This window comes from Cervus elaphus, chromosome 24, assembly GCF_910594005.1.
Source record: "Cervus elaphus chromosome 24, mCerEla1.1, whole genome shotgun sequence".
In the NCBI taxonomy this organism is placed as follows: Eukaryota; Metazoa; Chordata; class Mammalia; order Artiodactyla; family Cervidae; genus Cervus; species Cervus elaphus.
This window is the reverse complement of record NC_057838.1, coordinates 47228084-47247489: the sequence shown is the minus strand read 5'-3', so window position 1 is coordinate 47247489 and position 19406 is coordinate 47228084. Positions and strand designations below refer to the sequence as shown.

Below are 19406 nucleotides of genomic sequence, written 5' to 3'. Positions count from 1 at the left end.
TTAAAATATCTCAATAGGCTATTCACCTGGTAGCAGAACAGATTTTTTTCAGTTTAGTTATAAGTCACCCATGCCTTTTCTGTGCTTGGAAACACAGGCATAGTAATGTATGTTACTAGAAATTAACATACAATTCTTCAAGTCACTCTCACCACAACCTATAAAATAGATATTACTGGCCCCATCCTATAGATGAAGCTCAAAAAGGTGAGGCAACCTTTCCAAGCACAGCTAATAAGCAACAGAGTCAGGATTTAACACCCAGCTTTTTCTACCAATCAGCAAGAAAAAGACAAACTACCCAATTAAAAAGAAAAGTGGGAAAGAATTTCAATGGTATTTCACAAAAGAAGGTCCCGAAGTAGACAATAAACATTTGAAAATGTGCTTAGTATCATTCTATATCAGAAAAATGAAAATTCAAATGATAATGAAATACCATGGCACATCTACCACGAGGATGAAAAATCTAAAAGGCTGACAATAGCAAATGTCGGTGAGGATGAGGAGCAACTGGAACTCTCATGCATGTAAGTATAGTGCAAATTGGTACAATCACTTTGGAAACTGTGTGACAATCTCTGTTACAGCGAACTGCTTATGCCTGCATGTGCCTACACATATGCCAACAATTCTAGGTGGGAAATGAGTTCATACATCCACTTACGTAAGAATGTTCCCAGTAGTAAGCTAAAACTGGGAGATAGTTTAGATCAACAGAAAAATGGATAAAGATGGTGGTATAGTCACACAATGCAAGACTCAGCACAAAAACAACAAAAAACTGAACTACTACTACTGTTACATGCAAACAATGTGGATGAAAAAGAAGTTAGAACAAAATAATACACATGGTATGATTCTGTTTATATGAAATTCAAGAACAGACAAAATAATCTAGAGTACTTAAGTTACAATCATCAGAGAAGACATGAGGGACCTGTTGGAATGCTCAGTGTTCTCAATATTGATCTGGGTAATGGTTACATAGATATGGGGATGGGGGTATGAATGTGAATGTGCATAAAAATTCAGCAAGCTGTGCACTTAAGATTTATATAATTTATTATAGATGTTTTATTTGTTTTCTACCTTAACTTTTTTTTTTTTTAAATATGGAACGCTTCTCGAATTTGCATGTCATCCTTGCGCAGGGGCCATGCTAATCTTCTCTGTATTGTTCTAATTTTAGTATATGTGCTGCCGAAGCGAGCACTACCTTAACTTTTTTTTAAGGTCTCTGTTAGAACCCAAATACACTTAGCTCCAGTAATGGCTATTGACAGCTCTACTGCCAGAGTCTGGAACAAGGGGGAGAAATAGACAGTTTGTGGTGGAAGGAAAGAAAAGAAAGAGGGGGTAGGAAATGGAGAGTGGGAAGAACAATGGGAGAAAGGAAAGAACAGAGGAAAGGAGAAAGAAGGCTGATAGGTCATGGCAGGCCAGGCCTCTAAAGTATACAACATGAATTCAGAACATAACAGCAAGTATTCTATCAACAAGTTATTTTTTTCAACTGCTCCACGTTCCCTAAAGATAACATTTTTACAGTTGTACCTAACAGTTTGCTTCTGCAAAATCATCCACATCTACAGTCAGAAGGTACAAAATTCTTCCAAAGGATCCTGCTATATGGGAGGACCACATTAAGCAGCAAACTTTAAATTCAACAGAACCTGTATTAGTCACAAACTTCTATTCACTAGGGCAAAAACATGTAGATTCTCAGACTTTGCACAGAACTTAGGCCAAATTTCAGTCTATCTGATGTTTTTATAGGATGTTTCACTTTCAAGTCATATTATTCATCTAGAGAACACTTTATGTACAATTTGGGTAACATTTTTCTGTGCATCCCTCAAATCAATTGATGACGAAAACTAAAAATACATAAGTTGTAATTTCTGACAATCCTATAGGATCTGTTTAAAATGATCTTATGAGACCAGAAAAGAGAAAAATATCAAGTTTATTTACATACAGCAACTACAACTAGAAAGCCAAAGTAATAAATCTTTTAAGTTTGTTGACCCTGAAAATGACTTCATTGGTAATATAACCAAATTCTGTCTCAGTTTTCAAAGCAAAGCACTTAAGAGATAGCATGGTCTCACTTCTAATAGGGAAGTCAGGAGAGAAGTCCCAACTAGAAACATGGCAACCTCAGAAGAAGTGGTCCAAGTAATAAAAAGTTTTCCTTCTGATGACAGAAATGTACAAATACAATGAGAAGGCTGAGCCCTGGTACAACTGGAGCTCAGTAGGGCCTGTCTTGCTTGCTTAGATAGTCCTTGGATCACTTATTTACCCTACTTTGGCTTTTTCCATTAGCAAGCTACTGCACCTTGATTTGAAAAAGCCAAGTCTCAGTCCAAAGTGTCATCTCATCTCGTGAGAGTTGCTCAGTTGTGTCCTACTCTTTGTGACCCCATGGACTATGGGATCCATAAAATTCTCCAGGCCAGAATACTGGAGTGGGTAGCCTTTCCCTTCTCTGGGAGGTCTTCCCAACCCACGGATCAAACCCATGTCTCCCACATTGCAGGTGGATTCTTTACCAGCTGAACCACAAGGGAAGCCCAAGAATACTGGAGTGGGTAGTCTACCCCTTCTCCAGCAGATCTTCCCAACCCAGGAATCAAACCAGAGTCTCCTGCATTGCAGGCAGATTCTTACCAACTGAGCTATCAGGGACACCCCTATCTCATCTCATAGCATCCTATATCTACTGACATTGAAAAGGAGACAAAGGGGCAAAATCTTTAACCCATGTCTACTATTCACGAAGGGCCTTAAAATGAGACTTTTGGTATCATCAAATAAAGTTATGTCTACAGTTACAAAGATACACTAAAAGAAATGTATTTGGACTTGGAGTCTATTACTAGACTATGCTGCCTTTAATATACCTTGAGTTAATGTTTTATACATCTTGCAGTTAGTGAACAGCCCTATTATACTGCATTGTTACGTGTATGCTAAAAGGATTAAGAAAATGCAAGCATTAAAACCGCGTCCTATCTTTTACTGTGGCACTGGTTTTTGTTGTTATTTTTTAACATTTCAGAAGATACAAAACACTAAGCAGTCTATTCCTGAAGGGTCCTAAGGAGAGAGCACTGTACAAAGACTATATTATCTTGAGACTGGGCCTGGGATATTAAGATGCTTACTGAGTGAATTATACCCCTAATAAACATACTCCTTTTTAAAGAGGAATTAAGTCTAGAGATCTTAGTCACTTGCCCATGATTACATGAGTGGGTATTTCCTGATTCTTCCTAGGAAAGATATTCCACTGCTTTTCCTTATGTCTTCTCTTCTGGGATTTATTTCACTTCCTGGTCACACTGATTCACTGGTCTCAAGACTGAGCCTGGTGTCTGTCTTTGTGTTTCATGTAGTCTTGGGCTTACTCTACCATGGGATTTACTTCACTCTCTTACGGCTGTCTCTTGTTTGTTACAGTGGTTGCCCACTATACTATAAACTCCCTTAGAGCAGGAAAGGTAACTAGTTTCCCCCCTAAATGCTGAGCGTCTATCATGGTGACCTGCTCACAGTAGTATTCAACACATGCTTGCTGAGTAGACAGATACATGGAATAAATGGAGAATGGCTGTGTGAATAGACGGAGCAAATGACCGAAGGCAGGATAAATGAAAGAAATATCAGCTTCTACTCTAAAAGATTCAATTCCAGTACTGTCTCAAACCTTTAATCAGCAGAATTAAGGATGGAGAGATCTTATAATTAGACTGGATTAGGCTTCTGGTGTTCAAGTATCTGCTGGGTATTGAATAAGGTACCGTTTTACCATGATTGAGACACATGCATCCCAAATGAATGGCAATTTGGTTCTCTTTCAGGCTAGCTGAGTATCTACTACTGGAACTCAGCCACAAGATAAAGCCAGGCAGTCAGGGTACTGCCCACAACCCAGCGCACCATTCACATAGATTATAAACTGAACAGTGCCCCCTGGAATTGTATAATATGGTAGCTTTCATAGAATCTAAGACTAAGACATATTATCTTAAAAAGAAAAACAGGGAATTTTCTGTCAGTTCACTGCTGTGGGTCGAGATTCAATCCCTGGTCAAGGCCCTAATACCCCCACCAAAAAAAGAGTATGAAAAAATAGTTGCTCTGTTCTCCAAAAAAGGAGTATGTTGAATTATTGATTATTTTCCTTTTTTTGTTTTTCCTAATGTTCTCCAGAGTGATAAATAGCAGGCAATATGAGCCACTGGCTAAGAAGGAAACTTTTAGAACAAGACAACACAGTTCTACCTTCACCATAACATCTTCAGCAAAGTATTCAATCACTTTGTTCCTCAGTTTCCCTGAATGTGGAGAGTAATAACATAAAGGCTACTGTGAGGATTAAATGAGTTATTACACAAATATAAGATAAAATCTAGCACCTGGCAAGCACTCAATATATGGTAATAATTCTAATGATGATTATTATACTCATAGTCATCTAGAATGCCATTAGCAGATACTAAGGATCCATTTAAAAGAATTTTTCCTAACTTATTTCCTAAATATATTGAGTCTGTGTATATGTATCTATACACACAGTCTGAGCTAAGAAAATGTGGTGGCTACTAGTGGCAGCATTAGCATCCATGTTGAGTGCCTCGGTTCTAGTTCGATTCCACAACTTTAAGACAAAGTATTAACCTTACCAAGTCTCAGTTTCCTCATCTGTAAATGAGAACAATAATAATTACTTTATATCCACAGTTTTTCTGCAAAGGTTAAATGAGAAACTATAACTGCAACATGCTATTTGGTATTCTGTAAGTGTTGGGTTTTTGTTTTAATATATGCACAATGTCTCAGGCTAGTCCCACTATAGTTTAATAAATAAGATCTATCAAAGTACTAACAAAATCTCAATGTTAGGTTAAAAACATTAACATTAATAATCTGGAAAAACAAAAATATAACACTAATATATAATCCCCCTTTCCAGAAACTACATTGGTTGTTTTTTTTTTTTTTTTTTTAATTTTGGTATCGGTAAATAGACGGGGAAACAATGGAAACAGTGAGAGACTTTATTTTGGGGGGCTCCAAAATCACTGCAGATGGTGACTGCAACCATGAAACTAAAAGACACTTGCTCCTTGGAAGAAAAGCTATGACCAACCTAGACAGCATATTAAAAAACAGAGACATTACTTTGCCAACAAAGGTTCATCTAGTCAAAGCTATGGTTTTTCCAGTAGCCAAGTATGGATGTGAGAGTTGGACCATAAAGAAAGCTGAGCACTGAAGAACTGATGCTTTTGAACTGTGGTGTTGGAGAAGATTCTTGAGAGTCCCTTAGACTGCAAGGAGATCCAACCAGTCCATCCTAAAGGAAATCAGTCCTGAATATTCATTGGAAGGACTGATGCTGAAACTGAAGCTCCAATACTTTGGCCACCTGATGCAAAGAACTGACTTTTGGAAAAGACCCTGATGCTGGGAAAGATCGACGGTGGGAGGAGAAGGGGATGACAAAGGATGAGACAGTTGGATGGCATCACCGACGCAATGGACATGAGTTTGAGTAGGCCCCGGGAGTTGGTGATGGACAAGGAAAGCCTGGTGTGCTGCAGTCCACGGGGTCACAAAGAGTCAGACACAACTGAGTGACTGAACTGAACTGTTTTTAAAATACTTTTATTTGGAAATAATTCCATATTTATAGAAGTTTGTAAGAATAAGAATAGTACAAAATTTTAACCATTTCTAATGTTTTGTAGCCATGTGAAAGTAAGCTGCATTCACCACGGCCCTATATCCCTAAATATATTAGAGTGTATTTTCTCAAAATAGAGATGTGTAATTGGTTAAATTTTAAATGCAATAGGCAATATGTCAAGCAGGTCATAAGTCTACTTTATTCATATCATGACTGAAACTAACAAAAGTGACATTTTCTTCTTGTTTAAACTGTGGGTAGCTCATTTCATAGGGACTTTAGGTAACCTTAACATAGCATAACTGGTGAAGTGTTCTTATTTGGATCTCATCTAAGTGCTCATTATCCATTAGAGAAGCTAGAAATTTTATTTGTACATAGTTTTATAAAACACATTTGATACAAGCTTTCTTTAAACATATATTGTATTTCACTCTCTTAAATGATTCCTCCTAAATCTAAAATTACTAAAATTTCATCAAATCTTTTCTTAAAAGTGGTAAGGATACTGTGAAACTTCCCTGTCCCTACATAAATTTCTATGGAAATTGCTTTATAATTTCAACAAATCTTGATGAAAAATGTCAGCTAATATTATAAAGCAATTAAATAAATTAACATGGCTGCCAAACAGATATGTTAGCATCCTACATCCAGCCAAGGACTAATCTATATGTTATTAAGACTCTTTTAAACTCAGTACATTAATTTAAAAACTGGTCTTTAAGGTGACTGAACCCAGAGACATAAACCAAGAGCATGGCCTCTCAGGGGAGGTTAGGACTGGATTTGAATCTGGGTTCCATCATTATTAAACTGCTCATCTTGAACAAGTAACATAAGCTCCTCATTCCATGCTCCTAACACAGGGATGGTAACATTATGCCTTTCAGAGTCTGGTGAAGGATAAAAGAGACAAAACTTGTAAATCACTGTGCATGGTACCTGGTACATAGTGGTAAATACTCGATTAATGACAGATGTTATTATTAAGCATTAAGGTTGGTTTAACATGTTTTTACAAGAAGATCAGAAATTCCATCAACTCTAATTAAACTTAAATCTAAACTCCTATGGCTTTTCCTTGTTCTACACTCCTGAGAACCTTAGAATAAAGAACACCAGCCAAACCATGTTTATATGAGTCTATTAACAGACACATATAAATCAAATCCAGTGTAATGAGCCTTTAAGGTCATAGTTTTTCCTTTTTTTTCCAATATGACTCCATCCACTCACCAAATATGCAATGGCAATTACAGTTAACAACATATAATAATAAATATAAAGAAGAAAGAACATTAGGGAATTAGCTGATGCTGGGGATATGCAGAGAATGTGCTATTTCAAGCATGCCCATTATTGGTTAAATGAGCCAATCATTAATCTCCACTGTGTTCTCACCTAACACTGAATGTTGGGTTGTTACACAAACATTGGAGAATCTTTTTTTTTTTTTTAAACTTAGCTTGTTCTTCCCCACCAACCCCACCAAAAAAGTCATAAAAATCATAAAACAGAAAACCATATACATAAAGCCCAAAGTCTAATGACAACTTGAAAAGAAAAAAGGGAAAACAGCTGAATTTGAGGAGTCATGTTAGAAAGGAAAGGGAAAGGGGTCTGGAAGAAAGAAGACTGATTTACACAGACCTTTGGTACTTCCCTGGTGGCCCAGGGGTTAGGATTCTGGTCTTTCACTATCGTGGCCCAGGTTCCATCCCTGGTGGGGAAACTGAGATCTTGCAAGCCACATGGTACAACCAAAACAAAACAAAACAAAAAAACTTATACATAGAGGACCCTTAAATAGAGGATCTATGAACTGCCATGATTAATGCTGGGGGCTGAGGTACCTCGGAAACATCAACAAAGGTAATGAGGAAACGGAGTCTCAAAGAACCCAAGTCAACAGCACTAGTTAGGGTAGACCTGCCAGCCTCTCTGGTCTGCCATAGCAGAAAGCCCAGCACATGTGAAGGTCTAGCCCTGAGAAGAAGAGAGAACATCCAGATCAGGAATATCCAAGTTCTTCTCAAGAAATCACTGATGGGATAACTCTAAATCTAGATCACATCTAAGCAACAAGTTTTTTGTTTTTGTTTTTTCCCTAATCCCATTATTTTTAATTTGGCATAAAACTCCTTGCCTACTATTGCTTTACCTTCTCTGCTTACACTTGCTGAAATGGGAATATACATACGTCTGAGAAGTGAAACAGCCAGCAGAGGGGAAAATCCCCTTGACATAGACAAGCCTATATTTAAAATATCATCTATGTATACCATACTGTGTTAAACACTAGAAAAAGGGCAAAAACAAATCAAAACCATAAGAATTCATCCCTACCTATGAACATCCCTCCAGAATATCCCATTTTATAGGATGTTTCTAGAAGCACCACATTTAAACTTATATGTGTTAAGATATGAGTATTATGTAAGAGAGAACTCTGTACCATCTTATGAACCATTCACTTCTTTATTCTAATTCTTGGCTTCTTAGAGGACAGCCCCATGAGAAACCAATGTAGAACAAGTAAGATCTGATAGAGAAGGAAAGAAAAGACAGGCGTAGGCAGTAAGGGATGGGCCAGTGGGTAATGGAGTCTCCAGACCTTAGACCAGCTAGGAGCACATGGTAAAATACAGTACTGATGGGAAGAATGGAAGAGGAGAGAAAAAGTTGAGAAGTGATGGAGAAGGGATGAGGACATACACTGATCTGATTATGGGCAACAAACATTTGCAACTGAATAGAAAAGGGGGAGGGTCTACGAGTGCACTGAGCTTGAGTTCAGGTCCTCAACAGACCGTGGGTCTTCCTTGAGGCCAGAGTGAGAGATGGCCTATGTATCAGCATTATGGCAAGGTATGTGGTACACAGTAGGAGCACAAAAGAGAGCACCTGGAGAGCTGTTAAACTGTTACTAGTCAGAGTTCTGCAACAAGGCTGGGCTTGGTAAAGACTACGGTGATCCTTCAATATCAGCCCTCACTAACTGGTAAGAGGAAAAGGGAAATTGTCACAGTGAGAACATTTCTAGTGACTTTCATCTAAATAGTCTTGGGGTTGCTTACAGAACTGTCTACATCACAAATGAAAATCTGAAGCCTTCTACTTGTGTAAAATACAACCTAAACACAGAAATGTACAGTCGAGGAAAGAAGCAAAGTTCCAACACCCAGTTCTTTATCCTGGCCTCTTGCTGATAAACTGGCCTAGTTCATATCATCAGCTCTAACTGAAAAATGAGTTAGTTCCAGGCAAGAAGTACTGGAAACAGCTATGCTTAAGAGAAATTAACACATTTGAATAGCACCAAAGGTAACTTATGGTCCTGACATCACAGTCACAATCAAAATAATAAACACATCAACTGTTGGTTAGCAGACGCTAACATGCCCATTAAAATCCACCACCTCTACAAATAAAAAGCAGGATCACCTATGTTTATTACATTAGATTTAAATAATCTTAGAGATCAAACATGTTTAATTCCTTTGTAAATTCCTTTAAGTCAATGATCAATGCCTCTTACACAGGTTACAACGATCTCAGTATCAGGGAGAGCCTTGATCAACATGTTATGCTACAGAAAAAAACTGACTTATCCTTTTGTCTTTCAAACGACCTCTTCTTGAAAAGAAAGAGGTGCTCAATCACCCAGAGCCCAGAGAAGGGAGAAGGAACAGGAGGGGTGGACTTCAGCATTCCAGAGCCCCGAGACTCCTAGATGAGTTGTATCTCGTTTTGACAGCAGCAGTAGAGTAAATGACAAGCCCTGTCAGGTAATGCATTTATCTTCACGGGCAAAGCAGCCGTTTCAAAGCAAGAATCTCAGATGTTGTCACATCAGCTAAGACAAGAAGTCATAAAGCAGAATGGCTATCAGTGCAGGAGGTGCAGTGATATCTAGACTGTAATTAGGAGGAGCTGTGAATGGGCACTCCAGCTCCAAGCTCGGGAGCCTTGACTTTCCTCCTCTGGGTTTAGATTCTCAGTCACGTAATCAGTGGAGTCTTCATTAGCCAACTTGGAGCTCAAGTTGCTGAGCTGCCCTTTATTCTAAGAGCTTTATGGCAAGAGTAGCTCTGCTGATTCCCCCAAATGTTAAGTAATGAAGAAAAAAATAATAATAAAACAAGAAAAACAGAGGGTCTCTATCCATTTCTTCAACAATTCTTTCAATCAATAGATATTTATCCCATGGTCCAGGCACACAGCCAGGTGTGGGCTGATCACTGAGGTAGATCCAGTCACTGGCCTCAGAAGAGCAGGATTCTTAAAGAACAGACAGATATACACCTGGCAGAGTATGTGGTCAAAGGGGGTGGCAGGGCTGTGGGAGCAGTGAGGACGGCAATGGGCCCCATCTACGGAGGCCTTCCTGGATGAGGTGGCATCTAGACTAAAGCTTACAAGAAGCATATGAACTGGTTAGATGGAAAGATGGAGAGAAAAGAGGCAATAATTTATACCCAGTTGTAAGAAGATATCAGGCGTATTTGAGAAATGGACGAAGTTTGTATGACTAAAGAATTAGGGGTAAGGGGATTGGGAATGTAAGCAGGATTTGAGGGGCAGGAGACAGAAATATTATCCAGATGATTCTGAGGAATGAGAGAAGTCAGCAACACTGATGATGTTTACATGCATTTGAAATCCACTTACTGGGATTCCCCCGGTAGCTCAGTGGTAAAGAATCCACAGGCGGGTTGGATTCCTGGCCCAGGAAGATACCACATGCCGAGGAGCAACTAAGCCCATCCACCACAACCACTGAGCCTGTGCCCTAGAGCCTGGAAACCACAATTACTGAGACATAACCACTGAAGCCTGCCTATTGCAACTACAGAATAGCCCCCACTCACTGCAACTAGAGAAAAGCTCATGCAGCAAGGAAGACCCAGGACAGCTGCAAATAAAAAAAATTCTTTTTTAAAAGATCCATTTATCTTAAGGTGGTTTTCCATGAGTAGACTACTGATATATCTCAAGAGATTCCTACAATGATTTTTTAAAAGCTGAATAATCATAAAGCAGTTATTAAAATTCAATTCTACACAAGAATGAAATACATGAAAATCAGAGAAAAGACGCTTATTTCTTAAATACGATGCCTTATCTAGCTTCCCACCCCAAGACATAAAACCCTATGATTTTAAACATTTATAGTTCAACAGTGAGGTTTTTTTTTTTCTTTCTTCTTTCAATCTCAATGGTCCATGGTATACTGCTCTAATCACATTGTGTGTGTGTTGCTGTTTAGTCTCTCAGTCGTGTCCAACTCTTTGCGACCCCGTAGACTGCAGCATGCCAGGCTTTCCTGTTCATCGCCACCTCCAGGAGCTTGCTCAAACTCACGTCCATTGAATCAGAAATGCCATCCAACCATTGGGTCCTAGGTCATTCTCTTCTCCTCCGGGCTCAATCTTTCCCAGCATTAGGGTCTTTTCTAATGAGTCAGCTTTTCGCATCAGGTGGCCAAAGTACTGGAGTTTCAGCTTCAGATCAGTCCTTACAATGAATATTCGGGATTGATTTCCTTTAGGATTGACTGGTTTGATCTCCTTGCAGTCCAACACATTCTCAAGAGTCTTCTCCAATACCACAGTTCAAAAGCATCAATTCTTCGGCACTTAGCTTTCTTTATGGTCCAAATCTCATATCCATACATGACTACTAAAAAACCACAGTGTTGACTAGACAAACATTTGTTGATAAAAGTAATGACTCTGCTTTGTAATATGCTGTTCCGGTTTGTCATAGCTTTTCTTCCAAGGAGCAAGTGTCTTTTAATTTCATGGCTGCAGTCACTATCTGCAAGTGTCTTTTAATTTCATGGCTGCAGTCACTATCTGCAGGGCTTTTGGGGCCCAAGAAAATAACAGTCCGCCATTGTTTCCCCACCTATTTGCCATGAAGTGATCAAGTGGGCTTGTAGGTCTTCATACAACTGTTCAAATTCAGCTTCTTCAGCGTTACTGATCAGGGCATAGACTTGAATTACCGTGATGTTGAATGGTTTGCTTTGGAAATGTCATTCTGTCCTTTTTGAGATTGCATCCAAGTACTGCATTTTGGACTCCTTTGTTGACTATGATGGCTACTCCATTTCTTCTAAGGGATTCCTGCCCACAGTAGTAGATATAGTGGTCATCTGAGTTAAATTCAACCATTCCAGTCCATCTTAGTTCACTGATTCCTAGAATGTTGATGTTCACTCTTGTCATCTCCTGTTTGACCACTTCCAATTTGCCTTGATTCATGGACCTAACATTCCAGGTTTCTATGCAATATTGCTCTTTACAGCATCGAATCTCGCTTCTATCACCAGTACCATTCACAACTGGGTATTGTTTTTGCTTTGGCTCTGTCTCTTCATTCTTTCTGGAGTTATTTCTCCATTGATCTCTAGTAGCATATTGGGCATCTACTGACCTGGGGAGTTCATCTTTCAGTGCCTTATCTTTTTGCCTTTTCATACTGTTCATGCGGTTCTCAAGGCAAGAATACTGAAGTGGTTTGCCATTCCCTTCTCCAGTGGACCACATTCTGTCAGACCTCTCCACCATGCCCCGTCCATCTTGGGTGGCCCCATACAGTATGGCTTAGTTTTACTGAGTTAGACAAGGCCATGGTCCATGTGATCAGATTGGCTAGTTGTCCGTGACTGTAGTTTCAGTCTGTCTGCCCCCTGATCCCCTCTCTCAGTGCCTACTGCCTTAGCTGGGTTTCTCTTACCTTGGACGCAGGGTCTCTCTTAACGGCTACGCAGCAGCCGCTGGCTCCTTACATCGGACGCGGGGTAGCTCCTCTCAGCCACCACCCCTGACCTCAGGCGCGGGGTAGCTCCTCTGACCTTTTCATTCCAATCCCAAAGAAAGGCAATGCTAAAGAATGCTCAAACTACTGCACAATTGCACTCATCTCACAGATTAGTAAAGTAATGCTTAAAATTCTCCAAGCCAGGCTTTAACAGTACATGAACCATGAACTTCCAGATGTTCAAGCTGGTTTTAGAAAAGGCAGAGGAACCACAGTTCGAATTGCCAACATCTGACGGATCATCCGAAAAGCAAGAGAGTTGCAGAAAAACATCTACTTCTGCCTTATTGACTATGCCAAAGCCTTTGACCGTGTGGGTCACAAGAAACTGTGGACAATTCTGAAAGAGATGGGCATACCACACCACCTGACCTGCCTCTTGAGGAACCTGTATGCAGGTCAGCAAGCAACAGTTATAACTGGACATGGAACAACAGACTGGTTCCAAATAGGAAAAGGAGTATGTCAAGGCTGTATATTGTCAATCTGCTTATTTAACTACTATGCAGAATACATCATGAGAAACGCTGGGCTGCATGAAGCACAAGCTGGAATCAAGTTTGCTGGGAGAAATATCAATAACCTCAGATAGACAAATGACACCACCCTTAGGGCAGAAAGTGAAGAACTAAAGAGCCTCTTGATGAAAGTGAAAGAGGAGAGTGAAAAAGTTGGCTTAAAGCTCAACGTTCAGAAAACTAAGACCATGGCATCCAGTCCCATCACTTCATGGCAGATAGATGGGGAAACAGTGGAAACTGGCTGACTTTATTTTTCTGGGCTCCAAAATCACTGCAGATGGTGACTGCAGCCATGAAATTAAAAGACGCTTACTCCCTGGAAGGAAAGTTATGACCAACCTAGATAGCATATTAAAAAGCAGAGACATTAATTTGCCAACAAAGGTCCGTCTAGTCAAGACTATGGTTTTTCCAGTGGTCATGTACGGATGCGAGAGTTGGACTATAAAGAAAGCTGAGCACCGAAGAACTGATGCTTTTGAACTGTGGTGTTGGAGAAGACTCTTGAGAGCCCCTTGGACTGCAAGGAAATCCAACCAGTCCATTCTAAGGGAGATCAGTCCTGGGTGTTCATTGGAAGGACTGATGTTGAAGCTGAAACTCCAATACTTTGGCCACCTGATGCAAAGAGCTGACTCACTGGAAAAGACCTTGATGCTGGGAAAGATCAAGGGCAGGAGGAGAAGGGGATGGCAGAGGATGAGATGGTTGGATGGCATCATTGACTCGATGGACCTGATTTTGGGTGGACTCCGGGAGTTGGTGATGGACAAGGAGGCCTGGCGTACTGCGGTTCAATGGGTCGCAAAGAGTCGGACACAACTGAGCGACTGAACTGAACTGATGAAGTGATAGGACCGGATGCCATGATCTTGGTTTTTTGATTGTTGAGTTTTAAGCCAGCTTTTTCACTCTCCTCTTTCACCCTCATCAAAGGCTCTTTAGCTAGTTCCTCTTTGCTTTCCAGCCATAAGGGTGGTGTTATCTGCATATCGGGAGTTACTGATATTTCTCCCTGGAATCCGGATTCCAGTTTGTGCTTCATTCAGCCCAGCGTTTCACATGATGTACTCTGCATATAAGTTAAATAAGCAGGGTGACAATACACAGCCTTGACATACTCCTTTCCCAATTTTGAACCAGTTCATTGTTCCATGTCTGGTGCTAACAGTTGCTTCTTGAACTGCAAACAGGTTTCTCTAATCACATTACTGTTAATTATACCCAGTACAGGAGTTAGAGAATTGGTTAAACCCTGACCATGCTCTTTGCTAAATTTGTGATTCAAAGCAACCTATATACCTCTCTGAGCCTCTGTCTCCTCCAATGGATCCATCTCTTGGGACTGCTGTCAGTATTTGGTGAGACAATGCTGGAGGTAGATATTTCTAGCTCCATTTTACTAGAGATTAAAAAAAGAGAGAGAGAGACTCAGAGAGACTCAGAGAGACCAAGATGACCAGCTGTAGAACAGCCCTCAGATTTTACACCAAGGCTTCTGAGTCAATCTGCATCTAGTTCTCTCTTTTTCCACAGTAATTTGGGATGGGGTGGGGTGGTGGTAGTAATTTTCAGTGATACTGTAAAGAACAACATTGTATAGAAACCTAGAATGTTAGGTCCATGAATCAAGGTAAATTGAAAGTGGTCAAACAGGTGACTGCAAGAGTGAACATTGACATTTTAGGAATTAGCGAACTAAAATGGACCAGATGGGTGAATTTAATTCAGATGAACATTATATCCACTACTGTGGGGAAGAATCCCTTAGAAAAAATGGAGAAGCCCTTATACTCAACAATAGTCTGAAGTGCAGAGCTTGGGTGCAACCTGAAAAATGACAGAATGATCCCTGTTCGTTTCCAAGGCAAGCCATTCAGTATCACAGTAATTCAAGTCTATGCCCCAACCACTAACGCCGACAAAGCTGAAATTGAACAGTTCTATGATGACCTATAAGACCTTCTAGAACTAACATCCAAAAAAGATGTCCTTTCCTCATAGGAGACTAGAATGCAAAAGTAGGAAGTCAAGAAATACCTGGTGTAACAGGTAAGTTTGGCCTTGGAGGACATAATGAAGCAGGGCAAAGGCTACAGAGTTTTGCCAAGAGAACGCACTGGTCATAGCAAACACCCTCTTCCAACAATACAAGAGACAACTCTACACATGGACATCACCAAATGGTCAATACCAAAATCAGACTGACTGTATTCTTTGCAGCCAAAGATAGAGAAGCTCTATACAGCCAGCAAAAACAAGACTGGGAGCTGACTGTGGCTCACATCATGAACTCCTTATTGCAAAATTCAGACTTAAAATGAAGAACGTAGGGAAAACCACTAGATCATTCAGGTATGACCTGGTCAGGCAAAACAGTAACCATCTGTTTTACAATAGGAGGTCCTAGTAAGGAACACAGAACTAATAAGCCAGCATCAACCGGAAGAGATCGGGAAAGTTCAAAAGGTGACACCACACATCCAACCAACTCCCAGAATCCTTCTAGCTGGCATCCATCTTGGCTGATCAATGTATGCGCCACCAGGAAGGACTATGAGTCAGAATGATTGGCCAAAGACAACCCGGAAAATAATCCCTTCACCATAAAACCAGAGACTGCAAGCCACAAGACTGCAAGCCCGGGTTCCTTATCCTACTGCACTCTGCCCAGGCGCCCCTTCCCAATAAACTCTCTTGCTTTGTCAGCCTATGTGTCTCCTTGGACAATTCATTTCCAAGTGTTAGACTTTTGGGCACTGGAAGTGTCCCCCCTTCCTGCAACAAAATCATTGCTGATGGTGACTGCAGCCATGAAATTAAAAGACACTTATTCCTTGGAAGAAAAGCTATGACAAACCTAGACAGCATATTAAAAAACAGAGACATTACTTTGCCAACAAAGGTCCATCTAGTCAAAACTATGGGTTTTCCAGTAGTCATGTATCCATGTGAGAGTTGGACCATAAAGAAAGCTGAGCACTGAAGAATTGATGTTTTTGAACTGTGGTGTTGGAGAAGACTCTTGAGAGTCTGCTGGACTGCAAGGAAACCAGTCCATCCTAAAGGAAATCAATCCTGAATACTCATTGGAAGGAATGATGCTGAAGCTGAAGCTCCAATACTTTAGCCACCTGATGTCAACAATTGACTCGTTAGAAAAGACCGTGATGCTGGGAAAGATTGAAGGCAGGAGAAGAAGGGGATGACAGAGGATGAGATGGTTGGATGGCATCATCAACTCGATGGATATGAGTTAAAGAAAGCTCCAAGAGTTGGTGATGGACAGGAAAGCCTGGTGTGCTGCAGTCTATGGGATCGCAAAGAGTCAAACACAACTGAGCAACTGAACTGAACTGAGTAATTTTCAATGATAATATAATTAAATTTTATCTATGATGACCCTTTTCATACTATGGAAATAATAAATGTTTTTGAATCAAACAAGAGGAGTAGAAAATAATAATGACTATAGCAAAAATAGGACTAAATGAACAATTTAAGTGGGTGAACTGTATGATATGAGTTATATTTCAATAAAGTCACTTTTAAAAATAGCACTGGATAAAAAAAAAAAAATAGTACTGGATGAGACGTGAGTAACGTGGCATTAGAACTGGTATGATTTTGAGGAAACTACGTTTGCTACTTCACTTTGTTACCTGAAGATACGGATGCAAAACTTGCATTGTCTTTGCCAAAAAACTAGGATAAAATGGAATTCTGAACGGCTAAATCCATCATGGTACCCAGAAGGTTCTACTACACTATGATGACAATAAAACAAACTTGAGAACAAACAGCTTTATCTGTTCATTTCTACTGACACGTGAGCCTCCTAAAATGTACAGAAAAGGAAGTCTACCCCAGCTCGCAAGCACCTGTTCATGAGATCATCCCTTCTCAAAAAACCAAAGTTACTGAAATATCGGCAGCAAGAAGTTCTGGAAAATATAGACTGCAGGAGCTCATTTCCCTGTGGCATAGTTACAACATCACTGGAAAGATCTGTGACTCAATCAAGGGCTTCCTCATCCATGAGCACAACAGCTTGGTACTGAGTTCTGCTCTATCAGTCACATGGGCCAAAGAACCAAAATAAACACAAATATGGCCCCAGTCATCTAAGCCCATAACCGAATCCCATGTCACCCCTGTTCAAAGGCACACACACTGCGCCAGATTCAGAAACAGACCTCTTCCGAGTTTCCTTCCCGTTTTATGCAGGAAATATAAAATTAAATGTTACCTGTTTTCTCTTTAGTAAAAATAAAAGAAAACTCTCTCCACATTCTCAATTTCTGATTTATTGGTTTCACAGACATGAAACATCAATACCAATGGCTCGATATAAGCAAAGGCAAAATATTATTTTCCACTGTTTTTTAAAAAGCTGAGGTCATTTTGCCCCAATTCCTACAGAGTGATAAGCTTAAAATCAAGCCATTTAGCTCATAGTCAGGTCCAATAAATCAGTGGAAAAAATAAATGGAAAAGCTTGCCAAAATGTAACCATAGTAACACCACAGATGCGTCAAGAAATGGTGTGCTCATTTGCTTCATTCCCCAGTTCTTAAATTGGAATCTGAGTAGGGGAAAAATTACGCAGAGAACAATCATGATTCTGCAATTACTGAATTCTGCAAAATTGCATCCAACCTGCTTACTAGAACTTCAGAGGCAGCAACGGTCGAGCTACAGAAATAGCCCTGGATGGCTTACAAGTCCCAAATCCCTGAATCTGCCATGTAACAGTTACTTGATCGCTCTGTGACTGTGTTTCCTCATCTGGAAAATGGGTACTGGAAACCTCAACCTCAAAGGGTTGCTATTCTAAGTGTAAAATGGGACAGTACATCAAAGGTAGGACAATGACTTGAAACCCTAGTCACCTTTGGCCTTGCTTTAATCGGCTTACCTTCGTGTCTTGATTTCTTTCTTTATTTTTATAAAAATAGAAAGGCAATCCCTGCCCATTCATGTGAGTAACCGTAGGAATTTTCATTATTATTATTATTAATCCAAGTGTAAGGAATAGTTAGGATATTATTAGGATTATGCCTTTCAATACTAATGATGCAAAATTAAAAGAACTGGGGGCCAGAGATTCACATTAATGCATGATCACATTTTCTCTGTCAAATGCAGCTCTGAAAATAAATAAATAAATAAATAAATGTGGCTCTTCCACTCAGCAGAAAGAGGCAACTTTGGGGGCACTGACCCAAGTCACTTGCAGTCAACTCAGTCTCTTACTCTGGGAGTCTTGGCTTTATGAACAGGTGAAGTGGAAGGCAGGGTCTGTTCTAAAATCTGATCGCTAAAGGTCTCCAGCTACGCTTCCAGTCTAAGTCCTTGCAGAACCATGGCATGCCTGAAACCAGTTCTGTTCATCATTCTGCAGTAGTATGAGGAAACACTAGCACTCTAGCACATCACTGGAAAAATATTACTTCTTTTAAAGAAAACCATCCATAGCAAACAAATTAGAGCAATAAGCAGAGTACCTTGAACTTCAAATTTGTCTGCCTTTTTTTAGGTGATTAAAAAAATCTTTTTTAATTATAAAATTTTGAAGGACTGGATAATAGGAAAAATGAAAACTCCCAAGTAATAAAATAAAAATCATTCTTTCTTCTTATTTTTTAATTTTTTTTCTTCCTATTTTGAATGAAGGTAAATAATCACATGTCATCCCAGGATTCTCATCTCATAATGAGCTGGATGAGAATGTAGTCTGGTAGAGCATGGTAATACCTCATGATCTGGTAGGCTGATTCCCTCCTCCTTTCCTTCTTTCCCTTAACCACAAAATTCCCAATGTCATAGTCCCTACATTCTATTATCTTGCTTTCTCAGATTTGGTCTTATCTAATAGGTTTGGAACTTTGGGATTTTTAACCTGTGGATTTTTAATCTGTGGATTCACAGAGGCTTTCTCCAAAGGAAATCATACATTAAATCATGATTTATTGATCTCATTAAGGTAGGGAGGAAGAGAGAGTTCACTGAGGCATTCCCTTTGTTGAGGGCCACCAGAGACCTACTGAAATCCTCAGAGGTCAGTTTGAAGGCCTCTGGCCTGGTCCTCTCCACTCATGACAAAAATGGTTAACATTTATGAGGCTTACACCATGCCCATACGATACAAACACACTGACAAATGTCACTCCTTTGACTTTCTAACAGTTCTGTGAAGTTAGTAGGAGTAAGATGTCCTTTTCACTGCTGTGAAAACATGACCTTACAAAGGATAAATAATTTGCCTGGCATATTCAAGCCAGGACTTGAAAAACCAAGTAATTCACCTGGCTTAGTACTCTGTCTCACTGTCAATTTTTTTGCTTGTTTTT

At 39.8% G+C, this 19406-nt stretch overlaps 1 protein-coding gene and 1 non-coding gene across 19 annotated transcripts in view; both read right to left on the bottom strand.

Moving 5' to 3' along the window:
• Positions 1-19406, bottom strand: part of MAGI1 (membrane associated guanylate kinase, WW and PDZ domain containing 1) — a 633420-nt gene that overhangs the window by 234982 nt on the left and 379032 nt on the right. The gene's annotated exons all lie outside the window — the stretch shown is intronic.
• On the bottom strand, positions 1110-1216 carry LOC122683331. Its single transcript, XR_006337683.1, has one exon. It is a non-coding gene; the product is annotated as a U6 spliceosomal RNA (small nuclear RNA).